Source organism: Rhamphochromis longiceps, linkage group LG13, assembly GCF_057381845.1.
Source record: "Rhamphochromis longiceps isolate RC_006_pf linkage group LG13, R_longiceps_female_GT1.1, whole genome shotgun sequence".
NCBI classification, from domain to species: Eukaryota; Metazoa; Chordata; class Actinopteri; order Cichliformes; family Cichlidae; genus Rhamphochromis; species Rhamphochromis longiceps.
This window is the reverse complement of record NC_140569.1, coordinates 30,664,149-30,684,860: the sequence shown is the minus strand read 5'-3', so window position 1 is coordinate 30,684,860 and position 20,712 is coordinate 30,664,149. Positions and strand designations below refer to the sequence as shown.

Genomic DNA, 20,712 nt, shown 5'->3' with positions numbered 1-20,712 from the left:
TAACTGGGTACACCATGCAAATAAGTCTCTTCTTGCAGGGAGTTTGTATATTTTCATATATCATATTTATGCCCATATTTCTTTAAATGCTAACTCTTTCTTTTTCATCCTGTCAGCATGGTACACACAAACACGTGCAAACCCCACACCCACTCACAGCACGATGCGTTGAGAGGTAATGAAGGGAAATAGCTGGTTAGTTACTGTCTAATTGTCATTGCACTTGATGGGGAATACCTCAACCTGGTGCAGCTTCACTGGCCAGAAAACAATGACTTCACACACACACACACACACACACACACACACACACACACACACACACACACACACACACACACACACACACACACACACACACACACACTTAGAAAAGTGCTGAAGATATGTAGAAGATGAAATTCTTCATGTGTGACCTATATCTCATCAAGTACCTTTTGCTGAAAGTGTAATTGTTGCTGACTGGCTGGTTGGTTGTCGATGGTTGGGTGAACAAATCACTATGCTCTGACACTGGCTACAGATGTTTGCACTGTGTTTTATATTATGGCTAAAATACATTCAAGTTTTACGATTTTGCTCCTTGCGTAGCATAGACAGGATGAGAACACTCATGTTTATCAACATTTGTTATAATATGCAGGGTTAATATGGTTGCTTTTCTGTTGCATTCTAAAAATATATAATAATAATATAAATATAATATAATATATAATATAATAATATATAATAATATAAAATAATATAAGAATATAATAATATAAAAATCTATAAACGGTTTGGTTTGGTTTAGGAAGAGGTTGTGGTTTACGTAAAAATACACTCTTGTTGACAAATAGCCAATAGGGCTGATTGTAGATTACTTTACTGAGGTGGGAGTGTCTTCAGGGTGGGAAACACCAAGATCTGATATAAAACAAGATAACTTGTTTTGGGAGGTCTGATCTCTCTTCCACGGAGTCAAATACTGGCGCCCTGCGACAGATACTGGTATATGTCTCAAAAGCATCCTTTGTTTTTTTATGCTGAGTTTACTGAGATCTGTCACTCCTACCTACTCACATATGGTTATTTGTCTAAAAACACATCACATTTAAATACCCTGTTTTCTCACTTTTCAGTATGTTGTGATGAGAAATATTTTGCTTGGAAAAACTAGCAAGTAAACAGAAATGTAAAAACAAAGTGAAAATAAAAAGGTGGGAAAAACCTCCCACGCAAGGCATAAACTATGGCTGACAAACTTGTGACTTACACCCTTTAATGTGGCCTGTTTCATTCTCTATAAGAGGACTGATATCACTTGGAATCAAGGCATGTGTTGGAAAGACCAACTTGTGCATATATTTGGAAGAATGACTGTGTTTAAGGTTTAAGGATGAAGATGCATTGAACAGAACGGCAATAGAAATATATTCCAACCACAAGACTGACTAGCATCTCATGGTAGAGAGAGAAGACATCTTACAAATCTTGATGAGGTGGCTGTAGCTCAGGAGGTAGAGGGGGTCATCTACTAATCGGAAGGAAGGTGGATCCATCCCTGGCTGCTCCAGTCTTCATGCCAAACATCCTTGGGCAAGATACTAACCACAAATTGCTCTCTGACGCATCCATCTGTGTGAATGTTAGATAGAAAACATTTAATCATAGGAGGGAAAAGTGCTTTGAGTTCTCAGGTAGAGAAGAAAAGCGCTATACAAGAACCAGTCCATTCTCTTTAATAACTGAGGCTCATTGGAAGATAAACTTTCCCTGGACATCACCAATGTCATCTCAGTGAGCCCATCATCTGTTACAAACCAATTACTTGTGAAAGCCAGCAGCAAATTGGTGATTGGTTAAATATTAATAAATCCAAGTTAGCATTTTCACTGCTCTCACGGGTTGTTTTTTTTTAATGGTGATGATAATGATGCCTGAGCTTTTTTTTTGGAATTTCCTCTTTCTGTAAGATGTCAACAACTATAAGGACATAATGAACAACCGTGTTCTCTACAGACCGAGAAAAAGCTGGGGGGAATTTTAAAATCTTGCTCTCCCCATCACCAAACAAAAACAATGTGAAATATTCTGGCAAAAAATAATGAATACCTCTGTTCATAGAATTAAAGAGTGAATGGCGGTGATTATGTGGAGATGATGTGAATTCTCAAATCAAATGTTACCAGAAATGGCAACACAAGCATATCTAAATAATCTAATAGATTTGTTTTATCCACGTGGTAAACAAACATTTATTCAAAAACTAGATGGTGTCCTTGCACTGGCCTTGCAGTTCTTTTTTCATAAGCCTTTTCATTTAATTCTGCCAAATAGGCCAAAATTCCTCAAGAAGGTTAATGTCTATCTAACTCGTCCCTTACCCCTCAGTTGTCAGACGTAGGGTTAAACTGGAGGTTAGAAAGATTAAACTGATTCAATCGTCTCGTCTTACCCTCTGCAAGTAGGTATAAACATAAGGAGTAGAGGTGTTCTTTTTAAAACTATCATTTATCATTCTTTGGTTGCCAAGAACAGACATAAGAAAACAAATGAAATGTACTGCACGCACTTTCGGTATGAATGTCTCTGTTTGATAAAAATGTCTTCCTTGCAGCATTATAGTTGTTACTACTGCAAATTAGTTGCTTATGAACATCATTCTTGGCAGACAGACTTGAAATATGCATGCGTGTGGGTATATCTGTGACCATGTGTGTGCATCTGCTGCACATTACTCACACTCCTTTCTCCAAACCTCTTTTTCTCCTTTTAGTCTTCCTCAAAAAAACTCTGACACACACTGTCTCTTCCACTTTCACTGTCTATGTCGCACAAACAAGCCAGGACCCAGGTCAGACTGACAACTCTATTGCTATTATGACAGCATGACTATTACATAATTTCTCCTTCATCTTCTTCTGTTTTACTGGCAATTGACAACCCATTTAATTAGAGCAGGTAGTTGTACTGCCCTCTAGTGGAAGAGAATGTAATTGTTCTGCCCGTCACTCACACCGATCGCACTAATCAGGTGAAACTAAATAATCTTCCACGACACACCTGATCATTTCTCACAGCACACCTATGTGTCGCGGCACAGTAGTTGGAAAACACTGGTATAGGCGTATAGAAAACCTCCTCAAGATTGTTGCAGTTGCTATGTATGGAAAATGCTCACTTGAATTCCTAACTACTCGCTTAGCAGTAGCGAACCTGTGTGAATGTGATACAAACCCAATGTGTTGTTTTCAGTGATAAAGAAAACTCAATTTTCAACTTCCATTCAGTGGTTTGATAGTAATCTGCTGCCGACCATAGTAACCACAAGGAGGCTTTTGGTGCAGCACCCTCATTGCATTAGATTTTACTCTCTGATGTATCCATTGGAGTTTAAATGAAATCGGCATCTTTACAAAGCTTGTCAGCAGATGTAAGCAAGAAAAGCTCTAAAATCTGGTATATGCTGCACTGACACTAAGCTTCATGACACACTGTGGACCAGCCAGCACCAGCATATGACATGAAATCTCAAGTCATCACAATCAAATTTTAAACAATTACCTGGATTCTGTGCTCCTCTGCTTTGGAGTCTAAGAAGTGGATTTGCAAATTACATGTCACAAATTTATTTGATCTAAAACAAAAAAAAAAAAAAGTGCTGTTCTTTATCTCCTTAACTCGGGTAAGAAGTTCCTGATAATGTCTCTGGTTGAGGAAAGGCTTAAAATTACAAATGCATCCTGAAAACGTTCGCATGGTGGCACTTGATACGGTGACACCAGCTCCAGTCCACTGCTTATGAAGTTCTACCAAGTACTTCGGTCATTCTGTTGCTCGGGCACTTTTTCATGCCACACTTGTTCTTTCCAATTTCCATTAATATGCTTCCATACAGCACTGTGTCTGTAGGTAGTCTAAAGTCAAATACACTATGCTACATGGTAATTGTGGTGTTTCAATAGTAATTTATTTAAAACTGAAATTTTATTTAAGTACAGAGGATTTGAATAAATTCAGAGTTATAACCCATAATGATCACTCATAATGATCAATGAAAACTGGAAATATTTTGGGTGAAATGTATATCAAAATACAAATATAAATAATATATAAATGGATATAAAAATAATTATACAGGGAGTGCAGAATTATTAGGCAAGTTGTATTTTTGAGGAATAATTTTATTATTGAACAACAACCATGTTCTCAATGAACCCAAAAAACTCATTAATATCAAAGCTGAATGTTTTTGGAAGTAGTTTTTAGTTTGTTTTTAGTTTGAGCTATTTTAGGGGGATATCTGTGTGTGCAGGTGACTATTACTGTGCATAATTATTAGGCAACTTAACAAAAAACAAATATATACCCATTTCAATTACTTATTTTTACCAGTGAAACCAATATAACATCTCCACATTCACAAATATACATTTCTGACATTCAAAAACAAAACAAAAACAAATCAGCGACCAATATAGCCACCTTTCTTTGCAAGGACACTCAAAAGCCTGCCATCCATGGATTCTGTCAGTGTTTTGATCTGTTCACCATCAACATTGCGTGCAGCAGCAACCACAGCCTCCCAGACACTGTTCAGAGAGGTGTACTGTTTTCCCTCCTTGTAAATCTCACATTTGATGATGGACCACAGGTTCTCAATGGGGTTCAGATCAGGTGAACAAGGAGGCCATGTCATTAGTTTTTCTTCTTTTATACCCTTTCTTGCCAGCCACGCTGTGGAGTACTTGGACGCGTGTGATGGAGCATTGTCCTGCATGAAAATCATGTTTTTCTTGAAGGATGCAGACTTCTTCCTGTACCACTGCTTGAAGAAGGTGTCTTCCAGAAACTGGCAGTAGGACTGGGAGTTGAGCTTGACTCCATCCTCAACCCGAAAAGGCCCCACAAGCTCATCTTTGATGATCCCAGCCCAAACCAGTACTCCACCTCCACCTTGCTGGCGTCTGAGTCGGACTGGAGCTCTCTGCCCTTTACCAATCCAGCCACGGGCCCATCCATCTGGCCCATCAAGACTCACTCTCATTTCATCAGTCCATAAAACCTTAGAAAAATCAGTCTTGAGATATTTCTTGGCCCAGTCTTGACGTTTCAGCTTGTGTGTCTTGTTCAGTGGTGGTCGTCTTTCAGCCTTTCTTACCTTGGCCATGTCTCTGAGTATTGCACACCTTGTGCTTTTGGGCACTCCAGTGATGTTGCAGCTCTGAAATATGGCCAAACTGGTGGCAAGTGGCATCTTGGCAGCTGCACGCTTGACTTTTCTCAGTTCATGGGCAGTTATTTGCCTTGGTTTTTCCACACGCTTCTTGCGACCCTGTTGACTATTTTGAATGAAACGCTTGATTGTTCGATGATCACGCTTCAGAAGCTTTGCAATTTTGAGACTGCTGCATCCCTCTGCAAGATATCTGACTATTTTTGACTTTTCTGAGCCTGTCAAGTCCTTCTTTTGACCCATTTTGCCAAAGGAAAGGACGTTGCCTAATAATTATGCACACCTGATATAGGGTGTTGATGTCATTAGACCACACCCCTTCTCATTACAGAGATGCACGTCACCTAATATGCTTAATTGGTAGTAGGCTTTCGAGCCTATACAGCTTGGAGTAAGACAACATGCATGAAGAGGATGATGTGGACAAAATACTCATTTGCCTAATAATTCTGCACTCCCTGTATGTAATCGTTACAAGAATTTATTGAGAAAAAGCAAAATACATTGGAGCAGGAAAGGGTTGAAAAGAAGAGAAAGGTGGTTATGCTTTTGCCAGGAAAAAATGTTGTGGAAGTAAATCAGAAGAACTCTTTATTAACCCATCATAGCATTTTTTTTCTGTAACTGTGGCCAAGAAAGGCAGATTTATTTATGTGGCCCATTTTCAACATAGATGAGTAATATTATAAGTAATATTCAAAAATAAATGAACAAAAAAAGACTAAAATCTGCCCAGAATGAATATGCTGTGGAAAAACTCCTCCCCAGGTTGGTCCAACCTACACTCCAAGCCTACTCAAGCAGTAATAGCATGACCTTGGTACGGTGAGGGAATCCAGTGTCTCTGTTATTCTGGTCTATTTTGCTGGCGTGTTTTGGTTCCGGGTGTCCCCTTAGGAGGAAAGTAAGTCAGGGACCACCTTCATCCACTCGTTAACACAACTATTTAAACAGCCAAGCACATGCAAACAACTGATTGTGTTATGTTCTCTCTTATAACTTAACTTGTAAAGTAACAACACCTTTTGGTTGTTAGTAACTTACTTTATTAACCATGTTGTGGAAAAGGCACAGGCATATCAATGCGCACATACGCCACACTTGGTGTTCTCTACTTTACACAGAAAGTAGTACCACAAAAATATAAACTGATTTTACTAAATACATACAGTGGGGCAAAAAAGTATTTAGTCAGCCACCGATTGTGCAAGTTCCCCCACTTAAAATGATGACAGAGGTCAGTAATTTGCACCAGAGGTACACTTCAACTGTGAGAGACAGAATGTGAAAAAAAAATCCATGAATTCACATGGTAGGATTTGTAAAGAATTTATTCGTAAATCAGGGTGGAAAATAAGTATTTGGTCACCTCAAACAAGGAAAATCTCTGGCTCTCACAGACCTGTAACGTCTTCTGTAAGAAGCTTTTCTGTCCCCCACTCGTTACCTGTATGAATGGCACCTGTTTGAACTCATCATCTGTATAAAAGACACTTGTCCACAGCCTCAAACAGTCAGACTCCAAACGCCGCCATGGCCAAGACCAAAGAGCTTTCGAAGGACACCAGGAAAAGTATTGTAGACCTGCACCAGACTGGGAAGAGTGAATCTACAATAGGCAAGCAGCTTGGTGTGAAAAAATCAACTGTGGGAGCAATCATCAGAAAATGGAAGACATACAAGACCACTGATAATCTCCCTCGATCTGGGGCTCCACGCAAGATCTCATCCCGTGGGGTCAAAATGATCATGAGAACGGTGAGCAAAGATCCCAGAACCACACGGGGGGACCTGGTGAATGACCTGCAGAGAGCTGGGACCAAAGTAACAAAGGTCACCATCAGTAACACACTACAACGGCAGGGAATCAAATCCCGCAGTGCCAGACGTGTTCCGCTGCTGAAGCCAGTGCATGTCCAGGCCCGTCTGAAGTTTGCCCGAGAGCACATGGATGATACAGCAGAGGATTGGGAGAATGTCATGTGGTCAGATGAAACCAAAGTAGAACTTTTTGGTATAAACTCAACTCGGCGTGTTTTGAGGAAGAAGAATACGGAGTTGTATCCCAAGAACACCATACCTACTGTGAAGCATGGGGGTGGAAACATCATGCTATGGGGCTGTTTTTCTGCCAAGGGGACAGGACGACTGATCCGTGTTAAGGACAGAATGAATGGGGCCATGTATCGTGAGATTTTGAGCCAAAACCTCCTTCCATCAGTGAGAACTTTGAAGATGAAACGAGGCTGGGTCTTCCAACATGACAATGATCTAAAACACACCGCCCGGGCAACAAAGGAGTGGCTCCGTAAGAAGCATTTGAAAGTCCTGGAGTGGCCTAGCCAGTCTCCAGACCTCAACCCCATAGAAAATCTGTGGCGGGAGTTGAAAGTCCGTGTTGCTCGGCGACAGCCCCAAAACATCACTGCTCTCGAGAAGATCTGCATGGAGGAATGGGCCAAGATACCAGCTACTGTGTGTGCAAACCTGGTAAAGACCTATAGTAAACGTTTGACCTCTGTTATTGCCAACAAAGGTTATGTTACAAAGTATTGAGTTGTATTTTTGTTATTGACCAAATACTTATTTTCCACCCTGATTTACGAATAAATTCTTTACAAATCCTACCATGTGGATTCATGGGTTTTTTTTCACATTCTGTCTCTCACAGTTGAAGTGTACCTCTGGTGCAAATTACTGACCTCTGTCATCATTTTAGGTGAGGGAACTTGCACAATCGGTGGCTGACTAAATACTTTTTTGCCCCACTGTAACAGATTTCTTTAAAGAATGGTCAAAAATACCTACTAAAGTACAACCTGAGCTTCAGAATGAGTGGTAGTTCTCTAACTGAAAATGCTTTGCTGATCTCAGAGTTCAGAAGAGAATGACAAGACTACTTCAAGCTGATAGGAAGGCATTAGTAACTCAAAGGTATGCAGAAGAACAGCTCTGAATGCACAACACAGGCAACCTTGAAGCAGATGAGCTACAGCAGAAGACGACCTAACCAGACACGACTCCTGGCAGCGGGAAACTGAGGCTACAATTTGCACCAAAGTTAGAAAGTAGAAGACGATGAAAACCAGTGGAGATTTCTTCTGCCACATTTGAACGGTAGCGTCAGAATTTGGTGAATCCAGCATTGTACCACGGGGGACCTTATCATTGTCTCAGTGTACTGATCTTCTGATCAAGCACATCCCTTTCGTTACAATGATGCACTTCAGCTCTTCCTACAAACCCAAATTCACTCCCTGTGTAGTTCAACTCATGCTAAGATGAAACAGCCATTGGTCAGCAAGGTCTAGGAATAAATTCATAAACGCTTTCCTTGGTGAACCTGAGGAAGGATCATCCCATCAACAGTTACTTTTGTTTCCCTGCAAGCGAGATTTTCTCTCACTTGTTCTCTTGTTGGTGGTCAGCGGGCACTGGCTCTCTATTGTCCTCCCCCTGAGTATCACATAAATCTTCGAAGGCACACAAGCCTACTGTGACCTACGCCTCTTCACCTAGATGCCTAATGAGACAGGCACCCCGGTGTGGGCCGAACTCAACACCATCAACCTCACTTGTATTTTCCCATTTATTTATTTCTTTATCATTTGAATCATGTTCAATATTTAAGAATATCCTTGTACAAAAATTAATGCATCATGTTTTTTTAGGTCAGTTAAAAACCATACTAAATATTCAAGCATAAAAAACTGAAATTCATAATACTGCTGAAAGAACATTCTTCCAGAGACTTGCATGAAGATCTGGTCATAAATAGTAGCCCAACCGTAGTAAGAGACTGTATGGACTTTAGTTCGTCACCCTCACTTTTGATTGTTGGTAGGAAGGATTAGGGACAGCACATGTCTAGAAAAATAATGAAATGACTTTTAGTTTGGGTTATAGATATTTACAATGATTATTAAAAGTGCTATTATTGCTATAAAAAACATTGACAGTAACATTATTATTAATTGTAATACTAACAAAAGTGGTAAGACTGATTGTAAATGTAATGATGTGGGGATAGCAGATACCAAATCTTAGCAGTCAGTGGAGACAAAGCTGAATAAAACATTTCTGTCTGACAGTGTAATGAACACAGTGGCTTGTGGGGACTGTAAAAAAAAGTTCTATTTTCATTTTCAACCTCCATCAAATTCTCATCATAATTATGTCAATATCCCTCCAAATGCAAACACTTCCAATCCTGACAGAAAGTAATATGGTGAAAGGCCATTAAAAATGAACCCCCCCCAACACACACACACACACACACACACGCATATGCACAGCAATCACCTCCTAACTTGCCCCCGCCCTCCACCCAATAAAACTTTTGGCAGGCCTGAGCTGTTGTAATTGGCAGCCAGCTTGCCGTGCCGATAGACTCCCCTCAGTCCTACGGGTCAAGAGTAATTTACTGAGCTGCTAAACGCCACTAGTTTCTCTCCCTTTCTCTCTTTCTACCCAGTCCAATCTCCCTTACCCTCAGCCCCCCCTCATCCCAGCATCCATATTGGAATTCCCATCCAGGCTGTATTACAAGCCGAGATGATGGCTTAATCCCTTGTTAATTAGGGACAACATCTCCAGCAGCTGAGGCTAAAGCGGAGAGTGGCAGAGGCTCCAGAGACATGAGGGCTCTGGCCGAGCTTGTGGCCCAGTCAGGAAAACCTGGCTCATGCTCAGAGAACTGGCGAGGGACGGGGGTTAGGAGAAGGGGGGGGCTTGGATGTTACGCTGGATGAGGATTGAAAAGGGCTCCTGTCTAATCCTCACTGATGGCTCTTCTAGGCTAATGGAGTCTGGACAACTGGCCAACCGGATGCTGCTGCTGGCGCTGCGCTTGCCCACTCCACTCCACTTCAGTGGGTCAGGTGCATTGTGGTTTCACTGAGAATCTAGTTAGAAGGCTCCATTATTCATTTGGCTGATGAGCACCAAACAAAATGCCTTTTTCTTGGGATTTGTTTGGCCATACTCAGATTGCCAGGTTTTCCAGTTTTTTTTTTGTGTGTGTGTGTTTTTGTGTGCACCTTCCCTTGTGGCCACTTGAGATTGCTCCAAAAGTGAGTCAGCCCCCTTAAACAACCATATTAAATTGAAAAACTTAACTTATTTTTAGCCTGGTACAAAAAAAATGTCTCAGGTCGTTGTTTCCACCTTTATTACAATAGTGTGATGGCTGGGTTGGGTAAGGTTGTGATTGTTTTGATTGACATGTATGTTAGGTAGATAGGTCTCACAAGTAGATTTAGCCATATTTGGGCCATTTTGGGCCAATTTAATTGAAATATCAAAAAAATTATTTGATCTATCTATGCCTGTGCGTGTGCTAACTTAGCTTGCTAACCAATATTGACTCAGCTAATAACTTACCTGTAATCCAAATATAGTAACTTCTGACTCCAAACCTACCTTGTGCTAAAGTTTAAAGTTAGGAACATGGTCTGCTGTCTGTTCTTATCTATATTACAACCAGAGTTACAAAACTGGACCTAATTACTGTGTTTGAGCTGTTGGTGTCTTTTGGAGGCCTTGTTTTTTTTTTTTTTTTTTTAGTTATTTGACTGAAAATATGTCTTGCTAGGTGTGAGAACCAGAGATGCACTGTAAACCCGAACAAGTTGACTGAACTTAAAACTTTTGTGGAAACTGATTACCTCAAAAGATTTAAGTACAAAAACTCATATCTTCTAAGTATGGGGTACTCAACATTTGTATTTATTGTTAACCTAAAAATTTTAAATTATATTTTATATTTTATTAATTGAGCTTTACTCAAAGACTGTATACTTTAATTTCAATATTTTTGTGTTTCTTGTAGTTTATTATTTTGATGCAACACAATGCAATTATATTACAACCTAAACTCAAATTATCTGATTATTAATTAAAAGATATTTATGTTGTGAGTGTAGACTACTAAAAAAAAAAAAAAGTACGGAAATTCAGTTACTTTACATTTTGTTTATTTAACATTCTTTCATGAAAATTTAAAAACATCACAAATGTTTTTATAAAACAACTAACATGGACATCGGCACCATAAAGTGAGCATTATAAATTCTGTGTAGAACATTTATCTTTTTATAAACTCACAAAGGGCGACATCAGTCCTAATTGCATCTTTCTCAAAATACACAAAAATGCAAAACAAAAAGTCAAATACTAATCACTTTTTTTTTTAAATAGAAATGAAAAACAATTTTTTAAAATGGGTACAAAGACGATCAGCTTCCAAATAACCAGATAAGGCAGTCAAGTATAGGAAAATTAGGTAAACTGATGGAGTTAAATCCACCCAAAGCCTGTAGTAAACTTAAAGTGCTTAAAGTGCTTCAAACAAAGTGCTCAGTAACAGAGTGCGTGTCCTAACAAACATTGCCTTATATTCCTTAAGAGCATGTAGGCAGGGGTTTCAGGGGTTTGCCATCATCAAGCCCCATGAAGATATTTTGGACTAAGGCAAATGTGTGAACCAGCTTCCTGGGGTAGTCTAAATGCAGAGCATAGATCAAGCCAAACAATAAAGCAAATGCATTTGCAAATCTGGGAATATCACGCATCACCTAGTCGCCTTTCACCAAAACAGCCATGCTTGAGGAAGTAAAATGGACTGGACTGGGAAGCGCCGTCGGTAACCACTGTGAGAAGGGCAACTGGAGTGTCAATGAGGGTCGACTCATCCAATGCGTCCGCCTGGAATAGACACAGTATCAATGGTAAATGGCCTGTATTTGTATAGCGCTTTACACATTCAGTCATCCAGACATTCACACCCATTCACACACTGGTGATGGCAGCTACATTGTAGCCACAGCCACCCTGGGGCGCACTGACAGAGGCGAGGCTGCCGGACACTGGCACCACCACCAGTAGGCAACGGGTGAAGTGTCTTTCCCAAGGACACAACGACCGAGACTGTCGGAGCCAGGGCTCGAACCGGCAACCTTCTGATTACAAGGCGAACTCCCAACTCTTGAGCCACGATCGCCCCAATTAAATAAGTAAAGTTGGTTTGAGAGAATGTGACAAGCATGACCTGTAATCTAGCAAAACATTCAGCAGTGTAGTGGGTTACTTTGTAACGAGTTAGGGTACTCTACTTTTTTTGAAAAATGTACATTAACGTGTTAGCTTCTTGCATTACATAATTTGTATTTTTATTATTTTTCTAAAAAAAAAAGTAATTTTTTATTTCATGACTTTATCTCAAAAAGAAACTAAATCTTGACTTCAGCCTGGTTTTTGGGCCACCTGCAGCATAGCCATAGTGCTGTGATACGCCTGTGCCCTGCTCCTGACCTGTGTGTGTGTGGGTTTTCTACAGAGAGGGTATTTTGTTTGTACAATTTGGTAGCTGCTAGGGTATTAAATTGTATTTAAAAAAATCCATAGCATTTTATCTTACTGGCAGAATTTAAGTAATGCAAAAATACACTTACATTACATGTCTAAAAGAATTCTGGGTCCTCCTCCCGCAGGTATACAGGAAGGGCACGAAGTACTGCAGTGCGTTTCACGTTGATATCAGGCGCCTCCTAAAAAGGGAAAAGAAAAGTTCATTTAACGCAAAGTTTTCAGGTGTCATTCTTTGGGGAGAATACATGTTTATGAAACTGCATGACATCAGACTCTACTAAATTTTGGAGACTTTTCTTTTAAGATACAACCTTTCTGTCTCTTGTGACAGAGAGTATGTTTCTTAATCATTTGACAAAAACCCTACACAGTATTTTAAAATAGTGTTCTCCAGATCAGAGCTGTGATCTATATAGAACATGGGGTTCAAAGCAAGGAAAAATTGTGTGTTTATCAGTGAAACTTTTAATTTGTGTTAATTTTATCATTATCAATATATGAAATCTTCACCTTAAGGGACTTAATGAATGGTTTCTTCAATAGATCTTTCAACTCACCTGTGTTTACTGTCTCCACCTGAAATTAATTGCAGTCTGAATTTTTTTTTCTTCTGTCTTTTTGTCTTTGGCCTTCAGCCTTGGAAGAAAAAATAAAAATATTGAAAACCTTATCAGCACACTAAATATACAACACCTTGCTATATTTCAATTGTTTTAGATAGAAGTTGCCACTGCTAGCTAAGTCACTTTTGAATGATGCTAATGAGAAGAAAAAAAAAAAAAAACCTGCCGAACAATGAGGCTGCTGTTGTAAAAACGCCAACTTTCTTGCGTTGGCAAGGGGTCGTTAAAATATCACTAAGACCCTTTCTTTATGTGGGATTCTTCGTAAAACTGTGTTTTAATCGGTTAAAACTGTAAAACTGACGACATAATCTATGTTTGAAAAAGAGCGCGAACAACCGCGAACAACTATTCACCACCTGGGTCTGTGCTTTTTAACACAACAGCGCATTCGAAAACAAGTTATTGGCTGCAACATATTAATATACTTGCTTTTTTACGGAAAAAATAAACATAACGAAGGTTCCGTTTTACTTACAAGTTTCTCCAAATGTGTTCTCCAGTCGCTCGAGAAGGGCAGCCATATTGAACAGAATTTTCTGTCAACGTCGTTCAGGTTAGAGAGAAGACGTCATGACGTCATGACGTCCACATGCGGAGCTCGGAAAAAAACATTTACTCAAAAATCATAATTAAGAAAGCAGTATTTACTCTTAACTTCTAAGCCATGTACAATTATAACTGTTTGAATCGTTAACCGAACAGAAAAGTTTTAAGTTGTTTCAACTTTGTGAGGAATTTTAATTGTTATATCCACAAACTTTATAAGTCAGGTAGACTGTTGGGGTTTACAGTGTGGGCAGTAACGCGTAATCCGATTACTTTTTTCAAGTAACGAGTAAAGTAAGGGATTACTATTGCAAAAAAGGTAATTAGATTACTGTTACGTTCCCGTAAGCACGCTGCATTACTGCCTTACTAAAACCGTGATTTTTTTGCGAGAGTGTCTCATGACAATGACGTAAGCGAGTGCGACATTCGTGGCAACAGCTGTGTGCAGATCAACAATGGATTATATATCGAGTGCGGGAGAGAGCATGAGCGTGCAGCGTTTAAAGCGTGGAAGTACTGACCTTATTTTGAGTTTGATTCTGTAAAAAGTGACAAAAACATTAGTGTCCGCTGTTGACTGCGTGTGAAGAAAACTTCTTTTTACAGCGAAAACCCCCCTTAACTTCCGAGCAAGCACCGAGTGCGCTACCTGGGGATGGGAAATTCACAGAAAAACTTGCGGATTCTTCCACTGACCGCTGCAGCACACCTGCACCAGGGCACACATCCGCCTGCTATACAGGTGAAAATAGAGCAACAGGACTGCTGAGTTATTGATTTTATTTATTTTCTGCTGTGTTGAGTGTAAACACAAAAAATATTTTATTTTATGTGCTGGAATGTGCAGAAAATAGGTTTAAATGTTAAATAAATTTCTTCCAGTCAGAGAATGTTCCATATAATTTAATTTTCACTTGATGCATAAAGTTAAAAGATTACAACTAATAAAACAAGTTTAAAAAAAAAAGAGACTTTTCCATTTGATTACATTTTGTATGATGGATTATGCAGAAAAAGTAGAATTGGGCTGAAAGATCTCTCGCTTTATCACCTATTCAGGTTGTAAATCGTGTTTTTGAAAAGTAACTAAGTAACTAATTACTTTTGAAAATAAGCAATCAGTAAAGTAACGGAATTAGTTTTGGGGGAAGTAATCAGTAATTAGTTACTGATTACTTTTTTCAAGTAACTTGACAAACACTGGTGAGAACATTAAAGTTTGTGCTTTGAAATTGTAGTATTTTGTTGATCTGTGTCTTTGCACCAATTATGGAGCTATCCTATATCCTGAGCTGATAACTCAGCACTTTGCCTGTCCTTGAGAGATGTTTTGGGCTAAAAAAACTCCAACATGAAAGCAGCTAAAATTCTATTTGCACCTTTAGGCTGGTTCTTTTATAAATCTTGCAGGTTAAAAATGTGGCGTTCAGAAGGCATGTGGCAATGTCATGGCTATGTTGGTCTTTTTATATAGCCTGAGATTCACACAGTCAAATTATGGTTACGTATTTTATGGTAGCAAAAAGCAAGTATTGATAGCATAACTCAGTTTTTCATTGTCTCCAGGAATTTAAATGTCCTCTGAAGTCACAGATATGTGACTGGTGTGTGTGTGTGTGTGTGTGTGTGTGTGTGTGTTTGTGTGCATTTTTATGAGTATTTGTTCATCACCTCATCTGCTTTTCTTGACAGCTATGGATCATATTTCCCATGGTGTGCACAAAGCCTCAGCACCATTCAGGCAAACAAACAAACAAACTTAATCCCAGTCATAAGCATCTCTACACTATGTTTTCTTGTGTAAAATTGTCTTGTGTAAAACTGTCTGGGGGCGGAATTTGCAGGTAAATGAAGGGAGAAACAGCAGGAGTGGGGGGGTGGGTATGGCTGAGAGTCAGCAGCATGAAAAATGAGGGGTAAAGAGGCAGATGAAAAGTGCATTTTCTTACGTTTCCTTTTCAAGTGGCAACAAAAGCCCATTTATTTGGGCCTGCATTTCCACTGGCAAAGTGTTGGAGTGTACTGTTAGCGGAGTGCATTATAAATACAGCCAGGCTTGCCGCTGTCCCCCCTCCTCCTCTCCCCGGATGGCCCAGGCTCCTGTGGAGCTCCAAACACTAGGTAATTATCCAGCACCACACCGCCTGCTGCTTCACTACCTGTGTGTCCAGCGCCACTAGAGAGAAGGATGGATGGAAGGGGTGGGGGAGAGAGACAGAGAGGGACAGATGGAAATGGAGAAGGATCAAGGCAGAGGGACAGAAAACTGTGTGTCTGTGTGAACGTAGAAGGAGAGAAGGAAAATGTGGAAATGTTTGATGCTTCTTTTTAAAGTATCAAACACAGGATGTGAGTCAACAAATGTAGAGTACAGTGGGGAAAAAACACAATGCACATGCAGAGAAAAAACCTATTAGCAGTTATGCTGCCTACTCATGAACTGTTTCAAAAATCATTTCACAAGTTAACGAACACTTGTGCGTCCCATGGAATATTTTGTATTATGTTGACACGATTCTATTACATAATTTCTGCAGGTCTCTCATAGCCACACCTTTTATTAAAGTGTATGCCCAGTTTATGTGAATGCCCTTTTCACACAGAGAGATTTCAAAAGAAAGAACTTGAAGCAAATGTGCAAATTTGTCTGTCTTCCCTCACCACCAGCTGGTCACAGCAGATAGCTGCCTCTCCCCGAGCCTGGATCTACCAGAGCTTTCTTCCTGTTAAAAGTTTTTCCTTCCCACTGTTGCCAAGTGGGGGCTGTCTGATTGTTTTGGTCAGCTATTGTATGTTTTTTACCTTACAATATAAAGCACCTTGAGGCAGCTGTTGTTTTGGCTTGGTGCTATATAAATAAAATTGAATTTATCCAAGTTTAATATATAGTTAATTCACAAACACAAAAGAAACTGATATTAATAGCAAATAAAATAAGGTAGTTGTACTGCTCTAATAATGAATAAAAAAACATTTTTATTCATGTTATGAATACTGGTGCTATTAATAGCTCTGACCATGTGTAATTATACGATTTCTTTTTGTAACTTATGGAGCTTTTCTGTCTCTCATTTGACTATTTTTCATACCAGTGCCCCGGTCTGCACTACACATGGCAGACTCTGTTCTGGAATTATTAACAAAATATAACGTAGGCCTACTGAAGGAAAATATTAATAGAGACCATCAATTAAGGTGGCTTTCCTTTCCTTTTCCAGAAATTTTTATTTTTATTTTTTCATTTTAATTCTTTATACTGCCATTAAAATACAATGTAGTCATGGGAGAATTTACATAGGAAGCAGCAGGTGAGGCTGGGAAAGAATGTCTCGGACTCCCGGACCATCAGCACCGGCTCCCCTCAGGGCTGTGTTCTTTCTCCTCTGCTCTTCTCCCTGTACACCAACTGCTGCACCTCCACCCACCAGTCTGTCAAGCTAATCAAGTTTGCAGATGACACCACCGTTATTGGGCTCATCTCGGACGGGGATGAGTCTGCCTACAGGAGGGAGGTTGAACGTCTGGTGTCCTGGTGCAGCCACAACAACCTGGTGCTGAATGCCCAGAAGACAGTGGAGAATATTGTGGACTTCAGGAAGCACACAGCCCCACTCCCCCCCATCATCCTGACTGACACCCCCATCACCTCTGTGGACTCATTCCGCTTCCTGGGTACCACCATCACTCAGGACCTGAAGTGGGAGCCCACCATCACCTCCGTCATCAAGAAAGCCCAGCAGAGGATGTACTTCCTGAGGCAGCTGAAGAAATTCAACCTGCCAACACGGACGATGATGCAATTCTACACTGCAATCATCGAGTCCATCCTCACCTCCTCCATCACCGTGTGGTACGCTGGAGCCACTATCAGGGACAAACAGAGACTGCAGCGTGTTGTGCGCTCTGCTGAGAAGGTGATTGGCTGCAGACTCCCATCTTTGCAGGACCTGTACACCTCCAGGACACTGCGGCGTGCAGCTCGGATCTCAGCTGACCCTTCTCACCCTGGATACAGTCTGTTTGACCTGCTCCCCTCAGGCAGGAGGCTCCGGTCCATTCGCACCAGAACCTCTCGCCATAAGAACAGTTTCTTCCCCTCTGCTGTTGGACACATGAACAATAAACGTACGACTGTCCCCACCACTAACACATGACCCTACGCTGTGTTCACTGCATCATTCCATGTTTTGGCACTGATCACCACCTGCACTCATGTATATATCTTTCTACGTAGCACTTTTAATTCTTATTCTTATTTTTATTTTCATGTCTATTTAAACGTAATTTATGACAGTATGTTTGCACTGAAGCACCGCAGCAATTTCCTAATGTTGTAAACCTGCTCAACATTTGGCAATAAAACCCTTTCTGATTCTGATTCTGATAGTTAGTAACGATACGCAGTGGCACAAACCAGTGATCTGTATGCCAGACAAGGGCCAGATGTCATGACCTGGGCTTGATGAGGGCCTGTATGAAGTAGACCTGAGACTAAAGTGATGTGGCTAAACTAGACCTGCATGAAGCACATAAAAAACTGCAGATGTAGAGCCAAATACACCAAGAGTCCCAAATTTTTCCAAGTAAAAAATCTTTTCCACACCACCACCTTAGAAAGCTACCCACATTATTAACACTGACACCAGTTTCTGCCCCTCCAGTCTCAGCGGAAATGGCAGTCCGTCAGACCAACCATCAACTGTCCAGTTTTGGTGAGCTTGAGCCCTTTGCAAAGTCAGACTTTTCTTCTTGACTGACAGGAGTGGTCTTCGGCTGCTTTAGCCCATCTGCCTTAAGGTTTGTCATGTGCACTCCTCTTCTGTTCGCTGCCACTGTGAAGATTAATATTTCTGAGCTACTGGTGTCTTTCCATCAATTGTAAGAAGTCAGCCAGGTGTTTCTGCCCATGAATAGCATATGAGATCATTCAAGTGCACATCTAACTTCACACCTATTTAAAATGAATACTTTCATCACTTTCATCACAAATGTACAGTACATCTTAAAGAAAAGAACTACAAAACATTTTGTAGTTCTTACATACAGCAGTATGGAAAAGTATTTACCTCCTTCCTGATTTTTTTTGCACATTTATCACATTTCCATGTTTCAGATCATCAAACAATGTTTAATAGTTCACAAAGACAACACAAGTAAAATACAAAATGCAGTTCTTAAATAATGATTCAGTTCTTAAAGGGAAAAACATATCCCAACCTCGTGTGAACTCGTGTTAAAAAGTAATTTAATTTGAAGTAATTAAATCATAGATAAATTGGACCTGCTTGTTGCCAGACCTGTTGGATCAAGAAATTACTTAAATAGAAGCTTTCTAAAAAAAAGTGAAGTTGGGTAAAAGATCTAAAAACAACAACGACAAAAAAAAAAAAACCCCACAGAGCATTGGGTTAAAATCTAAAGAAACGGCCGAGAAACAAAGTTATTAACGCGTGTCGGTCTAGAAGCCATTTTCAAGGCTTTCAGTGAACCAAGGTGAGAGCCATTACTACCGAATGAAGAAACCTAGAAGTCACTGGGCTACCAAAATTACTCCAAGAATGCACTGATAACTCATCCAGGAGGTCACAAAAGAGCCCGCAACATCTAAACAACTCCAATTCTTCTCCAAAAAGTTGATTCTGTTCATCTGGACGTAGCGTTTTGTGGGAGAAACGTTTCGTCACCCATCCAAGTGACTTCTTCAGTCTCAGCTGACTGCAGGTTTCCCCAATCTTATAAACAGTACATTTACATAATGACTGAAACCAGCCCACTGAAGGAACAATGGGCTGGGAGGTCAGTTCCTTAATCTTAGTTATGCAAATTCTCATGACCATTGATCAACAACCACTGACCAAAACCCACTGATCAAAGACCACTGATCAAAGACCACTGATCAAAGGCCAATTCTCCAATTCTTCTGTGCCTCAGTTATATTAGTGTTCATAATTCAAGAATAACAAAACTGTATATACTGTATATTCTGTGTATTTATTATTTCACTCTTATTGCCTGTTCTTATTGTCCTCATCTTCGTTATGCTGCTCTGTTGTTTGTTAATTGCCCCTTGGGGATAAATAAAGTCTTCTGATTCTGATTCTGAGAGAAAAAGCTCATCTTACTGTTGCCCCAAAACATCTCGGTGATCGCCAAGACTTTTGGGAAAATGTTCTGTCAACTGATGAGACCAAAGTTGGAACTTTTTGTACCCATCTGCCATAGAACTAACATAACATTTCATTAAACTAACATATCAACGGTCCAACATAGTGGTGGTAGAGTGATGATCTGGGGCTTTTTCTACTGCTTAAGGACCTGGACAACTTCCATAATTGATGACTGGATGATGAATTTGACCAGAGAATCCCTTTTCACAGCTCTTTATGAATTTAAAGCAAATTTTTTTGATTTGATTTTCGATTTTCTAGAAATACTTCAGCAAATGTTTATGTGTTCATGGGTATTTTGGTACACCATTAGTTTCTATACAAAGCAGGGTTTAAAGTTAATGAAAGGTTAAAAAAGTAGACTCTTTGGTAATTTGAACAGATCTTCGCAGAGTAAACACAGGTGTAATCAATACAATCAGTTATGGTGTTTTTAGCGATTCCATTGTACCAAGGATGTACCAGGGCTTTAATAATGACATTAATTACACCTGTGGTTATCATGGAATGATGTGTCAAAATGAATGCAGAGAATCAAGTTTTTGGCTATGAATTAGAAATCATTTGGTTCTTTTCTACTAGTGTTCGTTTTGCTAAATTAAATGGCTTGGTTTTTTCACCACCTTATACCATGCTGCTCTCAAACTAAAACCGCACCATTAAACTGAATTGAAAGTGAGTGAGGGAGAGCGTGGAGTAAAAAAGCTCTCTGCCCTCGTGGCTCACCCTGTTAAAGTGTCTTTATTAGGAGTCAGGGACTGATCACACTGCTAAGTGACCTGCC

The 20,712-nt window shown here is 39.9% G+C and overlaps 1 long non-coding RNA gene across 1 annotated transcript; it reads right to left on the bottom strand.

Moving 5' to 3' along the window:
• Nucleotides 1-11,270: 11,270 nt before the first annotated feature.
• Nucleotides 11,271-13,804, bottom strand: LOC146656096 (uncharacterized). The gene is made up of 4 exons (XR_014914304.1): nucleotides 13,688-13,804; nucleotides 13,144-13,222; nucleotides 12,670-12,765; nucleotides 11,271-11,923 (listed from the first exon to the last, which is right to left on the bottom strand). It is a non-coding gene; the product is annotated as an uncharacterized LOC146656096 (long non-coding RNA).
• Nucleotides 13,805-20,712: the final 6,908 nt, after the last annotated feature.